This window comes from Bactrocera dorsalis, chromosome 6 (genome assembly GCF_023373825.1).
Source record: "Bactrocera dorsalis isolate Fly_Bdor chromosome 6, ASM2337382v1, whole genome shotgun sequence".
Classification (NCBI taxonomy): domain Eukaryota; kingdom Metazoa; phylum Arthropoda; class Insecta; order Diptera; family Tephritidae; genus Bactrocera; species Bactrocera dorsalis.
Genome location: NC_064308.1, coordinates 36643118 through 36663433, shown reverse-complemented (window position 1 = coordinate 36663433; position 20316 = coordinate 36643118). Strand labels below are relative to the sequence as shown.

At 34.1% G+C, this 20316-nt stretch overlaps 1 protein-coding gene across 3 annotated transcripts in view; it reads right to left on the bottom strand.

Annotated features, from left to right (window-relative positions):
- Positions 1-19991, bottom strand: part of LOC105226621 (plasma membrane calcium-transporting ATPase 3) — a 529385-nt gene extending 509394 nt beyond the window's left edge. For 2 of the 3 annotated variants that reach the window (XM_049460155.1, XM_049460161.1), the window contains exon 1: positions 19835-19991. The gene's annotated coding sequence lies outside the window, so the exon portion shown is untranslated. The remainder of the gene's footprint in view (positions 1-19834) is intronic. The other variant, XM_049460175.1, reaches the window with a different exon arrangement.
- Positions 19992-20316: the final 325 nt, after the last annotated feature.

The window sequence follows — 20316 nt, the reverse complement described above, 5'->3', positions numbered from 1 at the left end:
GTCATGGACTATTTCAGTAAATGGCCAGAAGTATATGCCTTACCAAACCAAGAAGCGAAGACAGTAGCCGAAGCGTTTGTAGAAAATTGGATAACAAGGTTCGGAGTGCCCGTCGAATTACACTCAGATCAAGGCAGGAATTTCGAATCTTCCATTTTCCAAGAAGTCTGTACATTATTGGGCATCCACAAGACACGGACAACAGCGTTACATCCACAATCAGATGGAATGGTGGAGAGATTCAACCGAACGCTCGAAGAACATCTGCGGAAAATCGTTGATAAAGATCAACGGAATTGGGACAAGTGCATCCAGATGTTCCTGCTGGCGTATCGTTCAGCGAAGCACGAGACAACTGGTTACACGCCAGCAAAGATTATTTTCGGATCTGATCTGCGACTCCCTGCTGATCTTAAGTTTGGAACGAACCCTACAGCTGTAAGAAATGATGGAGATTATTGTTCTGCCTTAAAGGAAGAAATGAATGAATTGCATCTAATGGTAAGACAGCATACGCATCTGATGAGCAATAAGATGAAGGACCGGTTCGATCAAGCGGAAAATTCAAAAGGTTTTGAAGAAGGTGATCTGGTCCTGTTGTACAATCCACTTCGAAAGAAAGGCTTGTCCCCGAAACTGCAGACAGCCTGGGAAGGACCCTATATGGTGATGAAACGACTTAATGACGTGGTATACCGCATACAAAGAAATGGAAAAGCACGATGTAAAATGAAAGTAGTACATTTGGAGAGGCTCGCCCCATTTGGTTCAAGAGGATTTGTGCCTAATCGGGACGATTAGGCTTTAGTGGAGGGCAGTGTTACAAAAGTAGTATTAAGTTATATTTGTATTACTATATGCATCCCTGATTATGAACAATAGCTGTAGGTATATGGAATAGCATTTGTCTTGTTGTAGACATCTGGCGCCACGGCTGTCTGCTCGTCGAAACAATAGACATCTGGCGCCGCACTGTCTGCTTGTCTAGGTAAACAATTGCTGAGTCTGGCGCCGCGACTGTCTGCTTGCGTCTGGCGCCGTATAGCCGTATGTTCTGGTAATTTCCAGACGCGATATTCTAGAAGGACACGTCGGCATCAGCGAGAAGTGCGTGGCTATATAAGCCGTGGCAGCGCCAACGTAATCATTCAGTGCTAAGAGTAAACTGCTATAGTGTAGACGAGTTGTGAAATAAAGAGTTGTTGAATTAAATTAAACAGTGTTGATTCTATTTGTCAATCCAGAGATACGAACCTAACAAAGTGAACTAGCAAGCAGTAAACTCGTAACAATACATACTAAAATAAATTGAAAAATTCAAATTTCCGAACATATGTACGCAATCCGAACACGTTTGCAAGCTGAAAAGTATTGCAGAGAGAAAGGGCATGCCGACTTATTGGCATAATAAATAAAAGCGTTGACCGACGCTTTAACACGAAAGCTGCGTTTTTACCTCAAAATGTGACTAGAAACTGCTCAAAGAAATGCACTAAATGTCTCAATTTGTGACACTAACCTTTAGTTACAAAATATTGTCTAAAATTTGTGACCTGATGGTTAGCAGGTCACATAACTGAAAGGAACTTTTGTTTGCCATTTTGAATATTCTGAAAAGTGATCATCATATATACATAAAGGGTGATTTTTTAAGAGCTTGATAACTTTTTTTAAAAAAAAAACGCATAAAATTTGCAAAATCTCATCGGTTCTTTATTTGAAACGTTAGATTGGTTCATGACATTTACTTTTTGAAGATAATTTCATTTAAATGTTGACCGCGGCTGCGTCTTAGGTGGTCCATTCGGAAAGTCCAATTTTGGGCAACTTTTTCGAGCATTTCGGCCGGAATAGCCCGAATTTCTTCGGAAATGTTGTCTTCCAAAGCTGGAATAGTTGCTGGCTTATTTCTGTAGACTTTCGACTTGACGTAGCCCCACAAAAAATAGTCTAAAGGCGTTAAATCGCATGATCTTGGTGGCCAACTTACGGGTCCATTTCTTGAGATGAATTGTTGTCCGAAGTTTTCCCTCAAAATGGCCATAGAATCGCGAGCTGTGTGGCATGTAGCGCCATCTTGTTGAAACCACATGTCAACCAAGTTCAGTTCTTCCATTTTTGGCAACAAAAAGTTTGTTAGCATCGAACGATAGCGATCGCCATTCACCGTAACGTTGCGTCCAACAGCATCTTTGAAAAAATACGGTCCAATGATTCCACCAGCGTACAAACCACACCAAACAGTGCATTTTTCGGGATGCATGGGCAGTTCTTGAACGGCTTCTGGTTGCTCTTCACCCCAAATGCGGCAATTTTGCTTATTTACGTAGCCATTCAACCAGAAATGAGCCTCATCGCTGAACAAAATTTGTCGATAAAAAATTTTCGAACCGAACACTGATTTTGGTAATAAAATTCAATGATTTGCAAGCGATGCTCGTTAGTAAGTCTATTCATGATGAAATGTCAAAGCATACTGAGCATCTTTCTCTTTGACACCATGTCTGAAATCCCACGTGATCTGTCAAATACTAATGCATGAAAATCCTAACCTCAAAAAAATCACCCGTTACATATTAATCGATTGTTGTTTTTGTATATTGTGTAAGCAATTCAAACATGAAAAAGTTAATAATAAATAAATTTCACTTAAATTTCGTAAATATTTCGTAAAGTCAACAGATATTATTTATTTTTATTCAGAATTATACTTTTCGGCTATGTTACAGAAATTTTAACATATGTTATAGACATATTTAAACACGAAAATCTGATCTGTAGAATCTCCTCTATCCGACCATCCCCATTTTATTCCCGAAATCGTGGGACGGTATACTAAAGCCGACCCCATATTTATTTTCATTCAAGTGTAAATACATCTCTAAACAATAAAATGTTAGATCTGATTAGACCTGTTCGTTTTCAATTTAGAGATTCTCTTGACTGTCTTAAGTCACAAAAATTGCCCCTAATGGAAACTCGCAATTTTAAAGACATGTGACTGTATCACAGTACAGAATCGCACCTCAAAGGTGGGATAAAGGGGTGCCCAGCTTGATTACTTTTATGATATGATGAAACTATGAAAAAAGATTAATTTTATGACTTGATCGCATATTAAAACGACTGACTTTTGAACTTTCCATAATTAATAAGCCCATTCCCTCAAAGATACACTTTCATGATAAAAATACGCTCTCCCAATTTCATTGAGATAATTCAAATATTGGCTGATGTATCCAGCATAAAATCACCTGGAAGTTGGAAAATCTTTTTATTAGGTATATGGGGACTCAGAGAAGTTTTGACCCGACTCGATAAATTTTAAACATGCAGACATACCATTATCCGAGAAAGATTATCCTGATTTGATTTGATTGACCGATATTTTCAATCAAAAGTAAACTATAGATACTGGTCCACATATCCACATATTCGTTACGTAGGGTCTTAAACAGTTTATTTGGACAATTTTTGGTCAAAAGGTGCAATACTTTAAGGGAATTATTACTGCAAATCTTTATTCGCTAATAAAAAATGTAAAACAATGAAAACTAAAGAAAATGCAAAATCTAGATATATTTCACGAAATCTTTTGCAATGTGATGCATAGTAATATTAATTTTAAATTACCAATGATTAAAAATATTTATTAATTGAGAACTAGCAGGCTTGATGCACCTTATTAACTTTTGAAAGTTCAAAAGTCAGTGGTTTTCATATACCATAAAATCATAAAAAAATTAAATAGTTTCGCTGTATATTAGAAGTCCAATAGAAAACAATTTTTAATTGTAATAAATGTTGGGTATTTTAACTTAAATGCCCAAAAATCATTATTTTTCCCGATCTGGCTCTTATGGAAAATGATATGAAAAACGTTCGTTTTGATGTGCTGAACACATACATATATCGCGACAGACATTTGTCAAATATTAAAATACACACACTCTTAAAGACACAGTTATTTAGACAGCTGCACAACTACACGACTGCAGGCTCTCAGTTATCGCTCTCGCTACCTTGAAAATATTTTTAAATTTGCCGACGAAAGTAGAGTTGACAGTAAAGAAGAGTGATGCCACTAATATGTTAAGTGTAAAAGTAATCAAAGCTCTAACAAACCTGACGTTATTTCACAAAGAGAAGCTTAAAATAACTGTCGTGCTATCATGTCGTGGCGCTTTCTATGTGTTCAGAGCGTGATGCGCTCTGACACTGGTATGTCTGTTATTACACGAAGCAACTTTTGTTGCGGCAACTCTTGGTTTATAGGCGAGGGGGCGACGAGGAGAGGAGAATCGCGCCGAGTTTCCAATGTTCAGGAACTCGCTTTGTATTCTTATTCGTAACAGTTCGCTGCGACGTTTTTCGGCATTCGTGTTTTCTCTTTCGTAGTACATAGTTGCATTTGCGTATATTTTTTTGAAATTAATAATTTGAATATATTTAAAAAATTTAATTTCATCTTTTGGTAAGTAATTTACAAATATGTATACAGATATACATAATATTATATAAATATTTTAGAAAATGGAGTATGACGAAAAAATCGAATTAATTAAAGATATTGTGAAATGTATGGAGAAAGCCATACAAATTGATTCAGACGATAGTGAAAATGGTGATATACGTGAAAGTCTGTCATATAATCTTTGTTTTAATTTAGAATTATAAATAAAATGTATTTCTTAATTGACAGAACTTATTAATATACATATGTGATAGATTGGCCCAAATACCTATAAGGAAAAAGAAATGACAATAAAGTGAAAGAGAATGAAAAAAACTCGAACAGAGTTGCGCAACACAAGTTGCTCGTGTGAAGGTAATGGGGACAGCAAAAGAGAATCGCCCGAGAATTAGCAACAAAAGTTGCTTCGTGTAATAATAGACTATAAGTTGGGCATCGCTTTATCGCTGCTCTTGGCTCAATAAACTACAAGTTATGCACAAGCAGCCTTTGTTGTGTGATGTCCTGAACACAATGACCGCGACAGACTGTAGGAGCATGACAGTGAACTGAAAATGGCGTTGTGAATCCTTCTACATGAACATTTGTGAGAAGGCAGCAACATAACAATGGCCGGCATGTACACAAGACAACACAGCTCTTCTCTTGCATGTATACAATTTCGTTGTGGCCATACTAATACCTTTCACTTCTTTGAAATTTTAATATTTTGTTCAAAGTGAAATTTTTAAGGAAAAAACAGGGTAAATATTTTTGTTTTAAAGTAGCAATTGTTATTACAAATGATATAATAAAGCTTTAATAGAGCTATTTTATGCTTTTATTTGTAAAATAACGTAAAGTTTGTTAGAGCAGTGAATAATTTTACATTTTACATATTAGTGGCATCACCACTTCACCTCATCTCTATACCTTCCACTCTACTGTCGTCCTACTGTCGTTGGCAAATATAAGAATATTTTGAAGTTAGCGAGAACAACAACTGTCGGCCTGCAGTCGTGTAGTCGTGCAGATGTCAAAATAACTGTGTATATAAGAACGTGTGTATATTAATATTTGACAGATGTCGTTTGCAGTCTGTCGCGGTCATTGTGTTCAGCACATGAAAGGGACCATATCGTCACACATGTGCGTTCGATCTGTATGAAATCGTTTCACCATACACGACATACAAATCCATTTTGTGTTCGTTCTTCACGGCAGAGGAGGAGTAAGGACACTATCAGCTGATGTTATGTAAACAAAGGCACAGCTGAGTGGTGCCACTGTAGAAACGTCAAGGGGAGTCCGGAGTAGAGTTTCTATTGGAATCCAAGATGGCCGACTTTTAACCAAGATGACCAACTTTTAACCGGAAAATGGTTGCATTGTGTTATTTTCTTAAAATTTATGGAAAAGTTGTCCCAAAAATATTGGTTATATATAAAACTTTAATATATTTTCAAAAGAAAATTGTTTTATTTTAATATATGTGTGGTAAGTCAAAAAATGTTCACCACAGAAAAATGTTACGAACAAATAAGCAACCATGCCGAATTGTGGGGTCTAGATTATGCTTATTCACAGCCATATTTACATTTTTGCCATCGTAACGAAGGTTTTTGCAAGACAATTTGTTTTAGTTTATTTCATGGTTAAATCCTTTACGATGGTTTATTTAGTTATTTGAATCGGGAAGAAGTGTTCGCACATTTCCCTTGGTACTAAATATAAACTAGAGATGAGCGATATTGCGATTTTTAAATCACTGTGATTTCAGTGATTGCTATTTTTAAATCACTGTGATTTTATATTGCTATTGCGATCGCAACTAAGTCGACGTTAAAACGGAGACCTTTTGTTGTTGTTGTTGTAGCGGCAGATTCTGCCGATTTGACACTGTTTGGCCGAATACAAGTCCGGGTCCCGTCCAGTTACGTACACCCGACTGTCGTGGGAACGACTGAACCTTTTGTCGTTATTGGCGGTAAATTCTCTTTTGGTTCCTGTAACTCGAGAAACTTAGAGCTTATTGCATAGTTCATTTATATGTTGGTTATGATCCGCTTTTAATATTTTCAAAGAAAAACTGTAAACTCCATAATCCATCAGAATGTTTTGAATACCCGCTAATAATATTTTCAAGACCAAATTAATAACGGGAGTTTCCTAATCATTGGGAAAATATTAAAAACCCGTAATTTTTTTATTCCATATTTTTTCTGAAATTAATTAGTTACAATTCTTGTTTTCAACACAAAAAGCTTTCAAATTTGGTTTTTACAATAAGTAAAATTAAAAATTTTGTTAAAACAAATGAAAATATTCCATTTTGATTATATTTCATCTACCACTTCAAATATCACACTTCACTTCTTTTCCTTGATACATTTCCTGCCATTATAAAAAATTATAAGAACGTTACACTCAAAACTTCAAACCGCTATGACGCAAAATAGCATATACGATATACATATACAATACCCTGAAGAAAGTTGTTACTTTTCTGCTATTTGCTATTGTGATCGTAATTCACAGGTTCGAACTGCTATCGTAAATCACTGGTTCGAACTGCGATCACAGTTTCGAACTGCGATCGCAATCGCAGTTCATAAAAGCGAACTGCTATTTATAAAAAGTGATCGCAGTTGCGATTTGCGATTTTTCAATCACAGTGAAAAAATCACCGGTAGTGAAATATCGCTCATCACTACTATAAACAACAGAGCGGATGGGATTTTATTCCAATAAAAGTACGAAATAACCAAACATGGCCTCATTAATATTGCTGCGTAATGGGTCAGGTGCGGTTCCAATTTTATGATTTAAGAGATGAAAAAGCGATACGCAATGCTGTGAAGTACTCAGATGTAGTTATGAAATTAGTTGGTCGTGAATTCGAGACAAAATTTTAAATTCAATGACGTGCTCGTGGAAGATGCACGTCGCATTGCTAGGTAAGCTATAATTAAACTTTATTTCAGAAGATTTACCATGTACTTTTTAATTTTTTTTTAGAATCAGAAAAGGTGCTGGTGTAGAACGCTGGTCCCAAACCAATGAGCTTTGTGCTTGAGGGTGGAAGCAACTTTTTGAAGAGCAAATACTACGGTGAGCACATTCGGATGCTGCACAAGCTATTGTCAAATGCGCTAAGGATCCCGATACTGCTGGTCAGGTTTATCAAGCTGTTGGGTAGGTTTTGAGCAAAATCGAATTTACATAATGCTAAACACTCAACACCCACCTTGCAGATCAAAGCGTTACCAGTTGAGCGAATTAATTAACTGGTTCCATCGTGTTATGCGCAAAGATAAAAAATGGTGGGTATACCGTCGTTAAGACATGCCTTGCGATCCTACATTCCTATTTAAAGCCAAGTTCACTGAGCTTAGCTGTCCTTGAACGTATCGATCGCGAATGTATTATCGATGTCGTTCCCTCCGACATACCGTAGTTGAAGAATTTTGGTGTACAATTGACCTCCATGGAAGAACAAGTACCATGGGAATTGTGACCATATCGCGCTATATTATGATGCCGAATTGGGAGAGTTGGGGGAACCAGCTCCGCCAAAACCGATAGAACATCGGGAAGAACTACACAAATAATAAAGAACACTCATCAAATGAAAGTTGGCAGTTGGTGACCAAACAGCGATTTGAAAAAGAAACATTTGCATCTACGCCAATTACATCTAGTCTTTACATCTAGTGAATTATGGTCGATTATGAATGGTGTGGAAGTTGATATTTAAACTTAAAAAAACAAATAAATGTAATTTGGCTAATAATGAACCGCTATTAAAAATTAAGGAATTTGAGTTGTATTTTTAATTGGGTCAAACAAGTTATTATCGAGTTGAATAATTTCAAACGGAATATATTTCGAACAATCATTTATTTTTTTAAATACTATGTCAGTATTGCTACTGAGCATGGCAAAATACTGTTGCGTAAGCTAATATAAACTACTTTTTACTACTATATAGATATTGCAAATTCAAAAAATTATTTCTTTAAGAATCCTTTTTATTTAAAAACTTAGCTTAGAGCTAAAAAATAATATGGTAAATCTGTTAGGATAATCAAACACTCCATTTGGGAACGAGTAGGATTCCTGATCGCCGGCAAATAGCTAAATTCTGACATATAAAACGTGTGTGCAGTTTGTGATTACAAAAATTTATACTTAAAATTCAGAAAACATGGCTATTATAATTATCTCTTGATTTATCTTACAGTAAAAAATTGTGTGTTTACTGTTCAGACGAATTATTATTTATATCAAGAAGATATAAATAAATCTTTTGATAACAGCATTAAACTTCATTTTATAACAAAAATTGAAAATAGTATTTATACATGTACAAATATAGTACTATAAATTTATAATTTAATATTATAGCATTTTCGCTTTCTGCAACCCGTTTCGACCTCTCGCCACCCTTATTCACCAGAGGTGGTCATGATATTTTTATTGTGAACCTTCACTTGGGGGGTAGCTTAAGGACTGTGAATGGCTCTTTTACTATGGGGAATGGGACTTTCCCTACTCCTCTATACCATGCGTCAGAGATAAAGAGATGTCCAACTCTTCTCCCACTGGAAGCGAGAGAACAATTGCTAAACGTCAAAACCACCTAAACTTTGACAGTTGACTGGATTGAGGAGGTTTTGACGTTTAGCAATTGGAAACGAGCGATGGCCAGATTGAAATCTTACCAAAAAAATATGAAAACGGAGGGATTTGTTGCATCGTTCAAGACCACTTATAAAAAATGTTAAACAATGAAAATTAAATAAATTTATGAAATTTAAGGGTATTTGACGAAACGTTTTGTAATTTGATGCATCATAGTATTATTTTCAATGGAAATTTATTAAAAACATTTATTGATTAAGAGCTAAAAAGCTTAAATCCTTTTATTGGGTATTGAAAGTTCAAAAGTCAATTGTTTTAATATACTTTAAAAAGATTTAAATAGTTTCTCTATATAATAAATAACCACTATAAAGTAATTTTTATTCGTACTAAATGTTGGGTGTTAGAAAAAAAACTTAACGTCGAATGGAATTGGGGCAAAGTTTATTATCTTTGGCATAAAATTGTCTTTTATTTAAACTAAAAAAAAACTAAAGAAAAGTTTAAACATATTTTTAAACAACATAAAATATGTATTTTTGTTCAAAAATCACTTTTTTGAATTTTTAAAAAAATTTGTGAAATTTTACACTATTTTTTGGAATTTTCTTAGTTTAGCTAAAACATGAATTATTAAAAAGTCAGAATCTCTCTGAATTTGATGTTTCCGATAGAAATTGCGACCTGCATCCTGCCCGCCGTCCGTAAAATGCACATGCGAGATGCAACGGGCAATTGCTTCCCAAAGGCAGAATATCAAAGATTTCGTATCAAAAAAATTTGTGAAAGATGTTCAAAAATATAACTATAAAGCTTAGAAATTTCGCTTGAATCAATAATTTCTTTCCCTCCCAAAAAAGCCCTCAAAATAATGGATTTTTTGAAGCCTCTAAAGCAGGCTTCCCCTTGACACTTGCGATTGTTCGTCCGCGGTCTTCACTGTTCGGCGACACGAGTGAAAACAGATTTTGTGTGCACACAGCGCCATGCACGACACACATGTGTGCACACCGATCGTAAAAAATCAAACATTTTCTAAAGATGGCAAATATTTCAGTACCTGTGATTTTGTCATTGCTTCTTAACCCTAACTTGGACACCAACTTTTTACTACGATTTCGGGCACTATTTACATTTGTAAATATGTACATTTTTATATGTTATTTTAGAGAGAAGTTGATATTCCGTAAAAATCTAATAATTAGAGAGAGAAAGAGAGTAACTTTTAAGAATAATATTTGTCTTGCTGGACACATGCTATTTTATTCAAAACAAAAGTGTCTCTTTTAGAGTAAATTTTGTGTGTTTTTTGCGTTCTATATTTGGAATAACGGTAATAGTTTTTTTTTGCAAATATATATGTACTACTGAATTCGGTTGTTAAACTTTTCAAGCGTGTCATTTTGAAATTGTGTATGCATTGAGCAACAGGTGTTTAGTGAAAATGGCAACTAACAATAATAGTAAATTTAAAGTGTTGAGTGCTTCATCAGTGTCCCGGTAAGTATTTTATGATATAACTAAATGCTAGTATCTACGTATGTTTAAAATATCCCAGGCTTCCATATGATATGCAAACAAAGTATTTTGAAAATCTGGTTAATGAAATGGAGTCCGAGGATGAGGAAATGATAACGAACAATGCTCTGGGTGCTGTACCTGATGAAGATGATGTGCAATTAGAAGTTAACGAATTAAATGACAATGCTTCTGATACAGAAATGGTGGCACATCCAGTAGATCTGGGTCACGGAGGTGACTCGGAAAATGATTTGGAGTCTGATGATGAAATGGAAGCAGCAGATATGCCGAGCATTGATGAAGAAAGCTATTTTCTTTGTAAAGACGGGACCAAATGGAAAAGAAGCCCGCCTGGATTTTCAGCGCTTTCGGCAACAAAACATATTCCGTGAAAGTCGTTTTATAGGTCCCAATCCAAACACTAAAAATATGAGCATATTTGACACATTTCACGCTATAATGCATCCGACAATACAGACAATTTTTTGCCGAAATACGAACAAAAGAGGCAAGGCTGAGAACGAAAAACTAGAAGCGAGTGAAAGCGCTAGCAGTGCAAGGTAAGTTAACATTATAATTATTATGGCCTTTCTATCCGCATGCAGAAATATGTTTGACATCATCTTTAGAAAATATATTTGGGAAGATGTTTCAGAAGAGGAGCTTAACACATTCTATGGTATACTAATAGCTATTGGTAGTCATAATGCCAGCAATGAGAAACTTGAAGCACTTTGACAAAAAAATGCATTTCCTTTGTATCGGGCAGCTATGTCAGCGAAACGTTTCAAACTAATTTTAAGATTTATTCGTTTTGATCAACAAAATACTAGAGAGCAGCGATCTTTAACAGACAAAGCTGCACCAATTTCCGAAATTTTCGAAATGCTTAACGCCAATTTGCGCCAAAACTATAGACCACGCGAAAATATAACTGTAGATGAACAGCTCTTTCCTTTTAGAGGCCGAACCAAGTTCACGCAGTATATTCCACCCAAGCCAGCCAAATACGGCATAAAGCTAAGGTGGGTATGTGATGCGAAATCATACTACCCTCTGACTGGTCAAATTTATACTGGTAAATCGGGCAGTGACAGAGAAAAAAACCAAGGAGAAAGAGTGGTTGGTTGAACAGTACAAAAATACTGGAAGAAATGTCACATGCGACAACTTCTTTACAAGTCTTCCACTTGCAGATGCACTTGCAAGCTGGAAATTGTCTTTGGTTGGAACCATGAAAAAAAAAACAAAGCATGCTTGCCCTCGGAGTTCAAGCCCTCCCCGCAAAGGTTGGAACATTCGAGCATATTTGGATATGGAGAAAACAAGACAATTTGCTCCTATGTTCCCAAAAAGAACAAAGCCGTTGTTTTACTTTCAACAATGCCATGTGACGACACCATCTCGGGTATAAAGCAAAAACCCAATGTTATTTTATTTTACAACGAGACGAAAGGAGGTGTTGACGTAATGGATCATATGCTACGGCAGTATTCCACAAAACGCAAAACACATCGTTGGCCACTTGCTCTATTTTATAATATTCTGGACATTTTAGCACTTGCGACCTTTATAATATATACAGAAAATTTTCCATCACAATTTGTATCCCGAAATGGTAATTATTTTTCATAATATTTGTAGTAAATAGGAACGTTTTATATTTGTACTATTCATCAAAACAGGTGGACGTCGTTTGTTTTTGCAGCAATTAGCAGAACAACTTTGTATGCCAACAATTTTGAAAAGATCCCAGATTCCTCGTGTCATTTCATATTTTCCAACAAAGAGTGCAATTGAGTGCATTGTTGGTGTACCTATTCATGCATTGCATAGCGAAAGGAATTATGATTGTATCCCAGACGAAGATGATCGTGGGCATTCGAAAATAAAAGGTGCTTGCTATATGTGCTATCAAGAAGAAGGCAAAAGGAAGCGTTCAACATGCAAAGTTTGTGGCCAGTGCAAAAAACCGGTTTGCATCTAACACAGCAAAGTGCAAACAAAATACAATCTATGTATAAAAAATTAAATTTGCAATTTCTTATGCATTCCTTATTTTTCTTATTTATAAGCACATAATTTAATAAATAAATAAATTGTATTGTTTTAAAAACGCAAAAACAAAAAATAAAAAAATACATATGTAAATAGTGCCCGATTATGAAGAAAAAATGGGAAAATTGAAAAAAGTTACGGTAAATTAACTTTATTTTTTTCTGTTCACACGAAAAACATCAAAAAATAGTCACTGAGTCCGAATCGTAATTCTATAGGACCGATAATGTGAAAATAACAGCTATTTTAAAAATCGAATATTTACATATGTAAATAGTGACCAAGTTAGGGTTAAATATCACTGGGCACAGCTGTGACAAGTTTCCTAAAGTAGAAATGACATGGGAAACTTCAACAAAGTAGCAGTCACAGTATCACATGAAAAATTGCGACTGTTGCAAAATAGCATTCACAGTGTAACATAAAAAATTGCGGATATGATGAATTCATATTCATTAAAACTATGAATTCTCTTCAATTTTAGATAAGTAAAAATTGGTTGACATATCAAATAAGTTAATTTACATAGCTTTAAACGGGTAATACTTATGTACAAATTAAATTGATTACAGAAACCTCAATGCGGTACTAAAGCCAATTATAAAACTTTTAATCTTAAAATTGCTTAAATTTTATTTACATATATATTGGTACTGTAAATATAAGTAACGAAATATTTTTAAAAGTGTTCGTTTACTTTAAATAGTTTCTATTGAGTATCCTTATATTAAAAAAAACCTTCAGAGATTATATTTATTGCGACTTAAGAAGTGTGCTTCTTAAAAAATAACGGATCGTTTACATTAATTTTTGTACGAAACGGTTATAAATCATTTTGCTTATACTTAATAAAAATTTAAGATGTCTGTATCAAAAAGAACCAAAACGAGTTATGTGTGGCAATTTTTTAAAGAAGTAGATGCTGTTTTCGCAAAATGTGATATTTGTAAATCCAAAATATCATATAAAACGTTAACATAAAATTAAAAAAAACATATGGAACGGAGGCATCCTACTGTTCATTTGGATATGCTAATATAATTTTGAAGTTATATCAAATTGGTATTGTGAAAATGTTTTTGCAGTCGGAAATTACGTAAGCGCCGCAAATTGCGCCTGTTACTTTTAAAGAGGATATTCCATCAACTTCGACTGCATTACCAAATCCTTTTACACAAACTAAGCTTTTAAATACACAAACTAAGCTTTTAAATGTCGCGCGGCTCAAATCAAAAAGTGAAATTACAAGCAATTTATTACAGCTCTTTACGGTGGATTTGGAACCTCTCTCCTTAGTTGAGGACAAAGGTTTTCGAGAATTTGTAACAGCACTAAATCCATTTTATGACATTCCTAGCAGACATGTGATTTCAAAATCAACGATTCCTGCGTTGTATGAGGAATGTAAACATAAGGTGCGAGAAATAATTAGAAGTGGGGAAAAGTTTTGCATCACCTCTGATTGTTGGACAACGCGCAACACGTCTAGTTTCATTGCTATAACGGCACATTATGTCTCCTAACGACTAACGTCAGTACTTTTATCGACATCCCAGCTGAAAACTTAGGTGAGGCGATACATCAAATCGTAAGTGATTGGAAAATTAACGACAAAATATTGCTAGCTGTTTCGGATAATACTTGTAACATAAAATGTGCCATAATTAATAAGTTAGGTTGGAAGCATTTTGGATGCATGGCTCACACAACAAAAGAAGAATTGCGCATTCCTGAAGTAGAACAAGTAACTGATAAAGTTAAATTAATAGTTACTCACTTCAAGAAAAGTACTTCAACGAACGAAGCGTTTGAAAATTACCAGCGCAACAGCGGTAAAGAACCTCTAAAATTAATTCAACAAGTTGGAACTCCACAATGCAATGTTGAAGCGTTTTTAGGAGTTGGAGGAAGCGATGAAATGTACTTTGGTAATTATGAACAAAAATTTACCTATATTAACCAGCGACGAGTGGGCGACTGTTGCTGCTTTGTGCAAAATTTGCAAACCATTTAGAGATGCTACAGTAAGCATTAGTGGTGAAACATATTGTACAGGTTCGCTGGTAATACCAATCACAAATGGTCTATTAGATGTGTATAAACACCTGCGAACTGAAATACACCATACAAAAAGTGATTGAAATTTTTTTAAATGGAATTAGGGAACGTTTTAGCAGTTTAAACACAGCAATACAATTACGGTAGCTACTTTTTTCGACCCCAGATTCAAATTAGTGGCATTGACTGATGAATCGGCAGCACGTTACACAAAAAAACTTATAAAATGTTATCTAATAGAAATGCAAACGGAAGAAATAGAATTTCAGACTGAAAGAACAGAAGAAAATGTAGAAAAATCAGTATCAATATGGAGTTCTTTCGATAAATACGCTAATGAACATAAACCACATAGTAGCGTAGAAGCAAAAGCCGTTATTGAAATTCATAATTTGTAAGATAGGCTGGTTTCCGTAGTTCCGTCCCATTTCATTGGTGACTTGAAAATAAATACAGACACCCTAAGATGGCAGAATTAGCAAAAAAGTATTTATGTTCCGTTCCTTGCGAGAGAATTTTTTCCAAAGTGGGGCAAATTGTAAGTGGTCGTCGGTCAAGATTAAGCGAAAGGAATACTGAAATATTGTTGTTTTTGAATACAAATGGAAAATATTTATAAACATAATATCTTCTTCTTTTCCATTTAATGTAAATATTTTTATCACTATTTATTTTTATCTTTTATGTATATATTTTGTATTTGGTGATTTTCTAACAATTAATTTCTGTTAATTTCTGTTTATTATAATAAATATGTACATTGTATTTAAATGAAAAAAGGAAATAATTTTGTTCTACTTTATTGGCCTTTGTCTGCTACAATTTTTATTACAGTCACAGTCACAGTTTAAAATCACTGCTACTACATAGTCACAGTCACAAGTGGCAGTGTTCCTTAAAAGTCACAACATCGCCCATTACTAACATTTTCGCGAACATGGATCGGTATGCGCACAAGCCCATACTGAGCCGCAATCGCACACATACCGATCGAACGCACATGTGCACGACACATGCATGGTAGAGATGAGCGATATTGCGATTTTTAAATCACTGTGATTTCAGTTATTGCTATTTTTCAATCACTGTGATTTTATATTGCTATTGCGATCGCAACTAAGTCGACGTTCAAACGTCGTTGTTGTTGTTGTAGCGGCAGATTCTGCCAATTTGACACTGTTTGGCCGAATAAAAGTCCGGGTCTGTTCCACTTACGTACACCCGACTGTCGTGGGAACGACTGAACCTTTTGTCGTTATTGGCGGTAAATTCTCTTTTGGTTCCTGTAACTCGAGAAACTTAGAGCTTATTGCATAGTTCATTTATATGTTGGTTATGATCGGTTTCAATATTTTCAAAGAAAAACTGTAAACTCCATAATCCATCAGAATGTTTTGAATACCCGCTAATAATATTTTCAAGACCAAATTAATAACGCGAGTTTCCTAATCATTGGGAAAATATTAAAAACCCGTAATTTTTTTATTCCATCATTTTTTCTGAAATTAATTAGTTACAATTCTTGTTTTAATCACAAAAAGCTTTCAAATTTGGTTTTTACAATAAGTAAAATTAAAAATTTTGTTAAAACAAATGAAAATATTCCATTTTGATTATATTTCATCTACCACTTCAAATATCACACTTCACTTCTTTTCCTTGATACATTTCCTGCCATTATAAAAAATTATAAGAACGTTACACTCAAAACTTCAAACGGCTATGACGAAAAATAGCATATACGATATATACAATACCCTGAAGAAAGTTGTTACTTTTCTGCTATTTGCTATTGTGATCGTAATTCACAGGTTCGAACTGCTATCGTAAATCACAGGTTTGAACTGCGATCACAGTTTCGAACTGCGATCACAATTCACTGGTTCGAGCAGCGATCACAGTTTCGAACTGCGATCGCAATCGCAGTTCATAGAAGCGAACTGCTATTTATAAAAAGTGATCGCAGTTGCGATTTGCGATTTTTCAATCACAGTGAAAAAATCACCGGTAGTGAAATATCGCTCATCACTAATGCATGGCCACTTTTTACCAGCACAATTTCATGAGAGTGGCCGCTCCGTACAAAATTCGTTATTGTTTAACAGGACTTTACACGATCAAGATTTTGCCTTGCAGTAGCAATACACTCCCATTGTTCTTCTACGACACTTTCACTTTTCGAACTTCACTGCTATAATTTGCTCAGAAAACGGCGGTGTAAAATTGACGTCGTAATTTGCCGGATGCTATCTTGAAAAGTACGGCCTTCATAAGCAGTACCGTTTTTCTGTAATGTATGTTGAACTTTATTTATAAATTCAAATTTTCATATCATTTTTGTCATCTTATTATTATTAATTTGCTTGACGAAATCAATTAATAATTCGTCGACCTCTATATTACAGAAATTCATTGTTTTCCCTGTATAAAAGTCGTATTTACTTTACAATATTTAATATGTCTTTCAAATGTTCACAGCTACGAACGATGCATCGTCAATAAATATATTAATTTGGCCGCTTTTTGACGTTACCGCTTTTGAGCAAACCATAGCTTAATGTTATCCTGATATCAATTTTTCCATTCAACTCGTGTGGAAGTTAAAAGGGTTGATCACATAGATTTGCAAACAAATGTCACGCAGTTGTCGGGAATATTCATGGTTTGATATCAGATAATTAGCATTACGGTCAAAATATGCAAACATTTTTCATTATCAAGTTGCTTGTAGTTTACATCCCGGCAGTAAAATTAAATCAATTTGACAGGTAGCTTGTGCGCACAAGCAAGTTTTTGATCGTATAACTGTAAAAATTTGTTTTGATCTCTTCTACATACACCATCATGTAAAATGTTATTTCATATCTTCATAAAACTCGAAATTGAGTATATGAACAAACTTGAAAGCATTTGCTATCAGGTAACTAAAACATCTCAATGTGAGTAGTTTCTATTTTACATCGTGATGCCCTACTTTTGCTAAGTAATGAAAAGTGATGTTACGATATTTGGTAATTTTTGAGAGAGAAACCTGTACATGTTGTTTAATCAGAATTTTTAAAAAATCGATTTTTTGCATTTTCTTAAAGTATAATTTATATAGAATATAGAAATTGAGTTATTTGGTGATTAGGTTTCTCGGGCGCTTTGGAACGTTAATTTAAAACTTAATTTTTCTCAAAACTGTGTTTGGTAGGCCTCAATAAAATGTATACAGCTTTTTGAAAATATGAAATTCTAGGTGCTGAACGAAGAATTCTTTGGATTTTTCGAAAATCTGTAAAACATGAGCTTTGCCATTTTGTTAAAAAGAAAAATGCGTCGATTAGGCCGCTATTAACTGTTAATAAAACTATTTGTTTATCCGATTGACGTTTTATTAATCTCCTAAGTTTAGTGATGGTCAACACACTTACTTTATTACTTTTTAAACTATTAACTTTTTTTCAAATCTAAGGCAAGTCAAGTCGAAACCTTGTTTAATGCTGCTATGATTTTCTTTTTCTTAAATAAAATAATTTACTGGCAACTGATTATTTAAAATTTTTTGAGAGATAAGCCTTTAAGGCTTTCAGTTCTTTTGAGATACTGACAGAACTTATTAATTGTTGTTCCTACATAAATGTGGTGAAAGCTGTCTTCATTTACGTATGTATATACAATATATCAGATATTATTATATTAGATATTGTTACGTACGAAGTACATATAACGTTTGTCCATTATTGACGTCAATACTGATATCTTGAACGATACGTCATTACGTAAATATGTATGTATTTATAATTTAGTATATTTGTTAGTGGGTTGACAACGGTTTATTGTTTTATAAAAAAATTAAGTAGAAGTGCATTTACTTTTTTGGATTAAAAAAAAAAAAACTAACTAACTAATCTACCAGTAAAAAATTACAGAATTTTTTCAGTTGATTAATTCATGAAATGACGTTCAAGGACTTCCATGACAGTATACACAAATAGTAGTTTTAAGCAGATATATGTATGTATATAAGATATATATGAAGGAACACAATGGGAAATACGTTTATATGTACAAAAGTACGTAACCATAAATATGTTATCAAGTATGTACATGTGTATTAGAGTGTGCGTATTTCTACCGAAGCGGAAACATTTGAATTTTCTTAAAGAACAAATATATATATATATTTAATTCATACAAAGTAACCAAATAATCGAAAACACCCAAATCCGTACAGGCATTTTTCAAGATTACCAAGGTTAGGTTAGGCTAGATAGCTGATCCCCCAGCATTGTTTTCTGGTGGTGTGTCTACTTAGTCATTTGGGAAGCCAAATGAAAAACTCCTGCAGGTGGATATCGGTCATTGGCAAATCGCCCTAAACCTAACACAAATCTGCAAATGCTTTGTTTTTATTTCTGGTATTTCACCTGGATTTTCTAATCCAAATTGTCTTAGTCTTTCCATATCATATTTTTTCATGCAGCTGAAACAACTGGCATGTGGTAAAAGGTTCAGTCTAACCGCATGAATCCCGTTCTGTCATCGCCCAGTTAGAACTCTTACAATTTTACCTTTAACAATGATTGGTATATAAATTTGGTCGTGAATTTAAGAATCGGCCTTAAATTAAACTTTAAAATACTGCTTCGGAAAGCAAAAGTCAAAAACTTCGTTAGATTACCAGCCTTTATATAGTGAGCTGTTATTACGGATTATATATTTGGCATACTTCGGAGTAGCCTGTTTTTAGTATGTCGAAACGCCAAAACAATACGAAAGGATGGAGTTATAAATTTAAATCGACACAACAATAATTTTTTCAACTAAATTTATATAATTTCGGTTATTTCTAGCTGAAACAGTTTAAAGTATATTTAAACAGTTTCTCTTTAGCTAATGATAATTTCTTACATCCATTTTAAGAGCGGTAATTAATTATTGATCAACAACTCATTTTATATATTTATAGTACGATCTAAGAACTTAATATTAACCACATATCTTTTATTAACATAACGAAAATATTGCTACAAGTGGTTGCATACGTATAAGTGTATGTACCTGTGTTTTACAGTAAATAATTTAAATTTCGATTAAAAGTGCATTAACACTTACGTGAGCTAACTATAGACGATACGATATCAAAATTTGCGCGATACTTAATTAAAGTCGTTTGGTTTGTTTTTGCTATAAATATACGTTTAGCAGCGTTAAAAATGATCACGTAACGATTTCATTGCATTCGCCTTTGCACTAAAAGAAATTTGATTATAGTCGCTTGTATAAATACTAAATTTGAGGTGCTCTGATTTTAAATTATTTAAATCTTTGCTTTTGATTGCGAGTTTTGCGGCGTTTGTATTTTTACCTGTCCACTAAACACGATATAAATTATCTCCATTATCTCGTCATTTTATCAGTTTATTTGATCATTTACGCTACCACTGCAATGTTGTCTTCGATGATATAAGTATGTATACAGTAAGTTACCATAATTTATTTTATCATATCAGAGGGCACATTGGTTCAATTCATTTGTCAAGTGTTCTTAATATTATCTTTAAAGCATTCGTATTTTAAGTGAGAATAAAATAAGC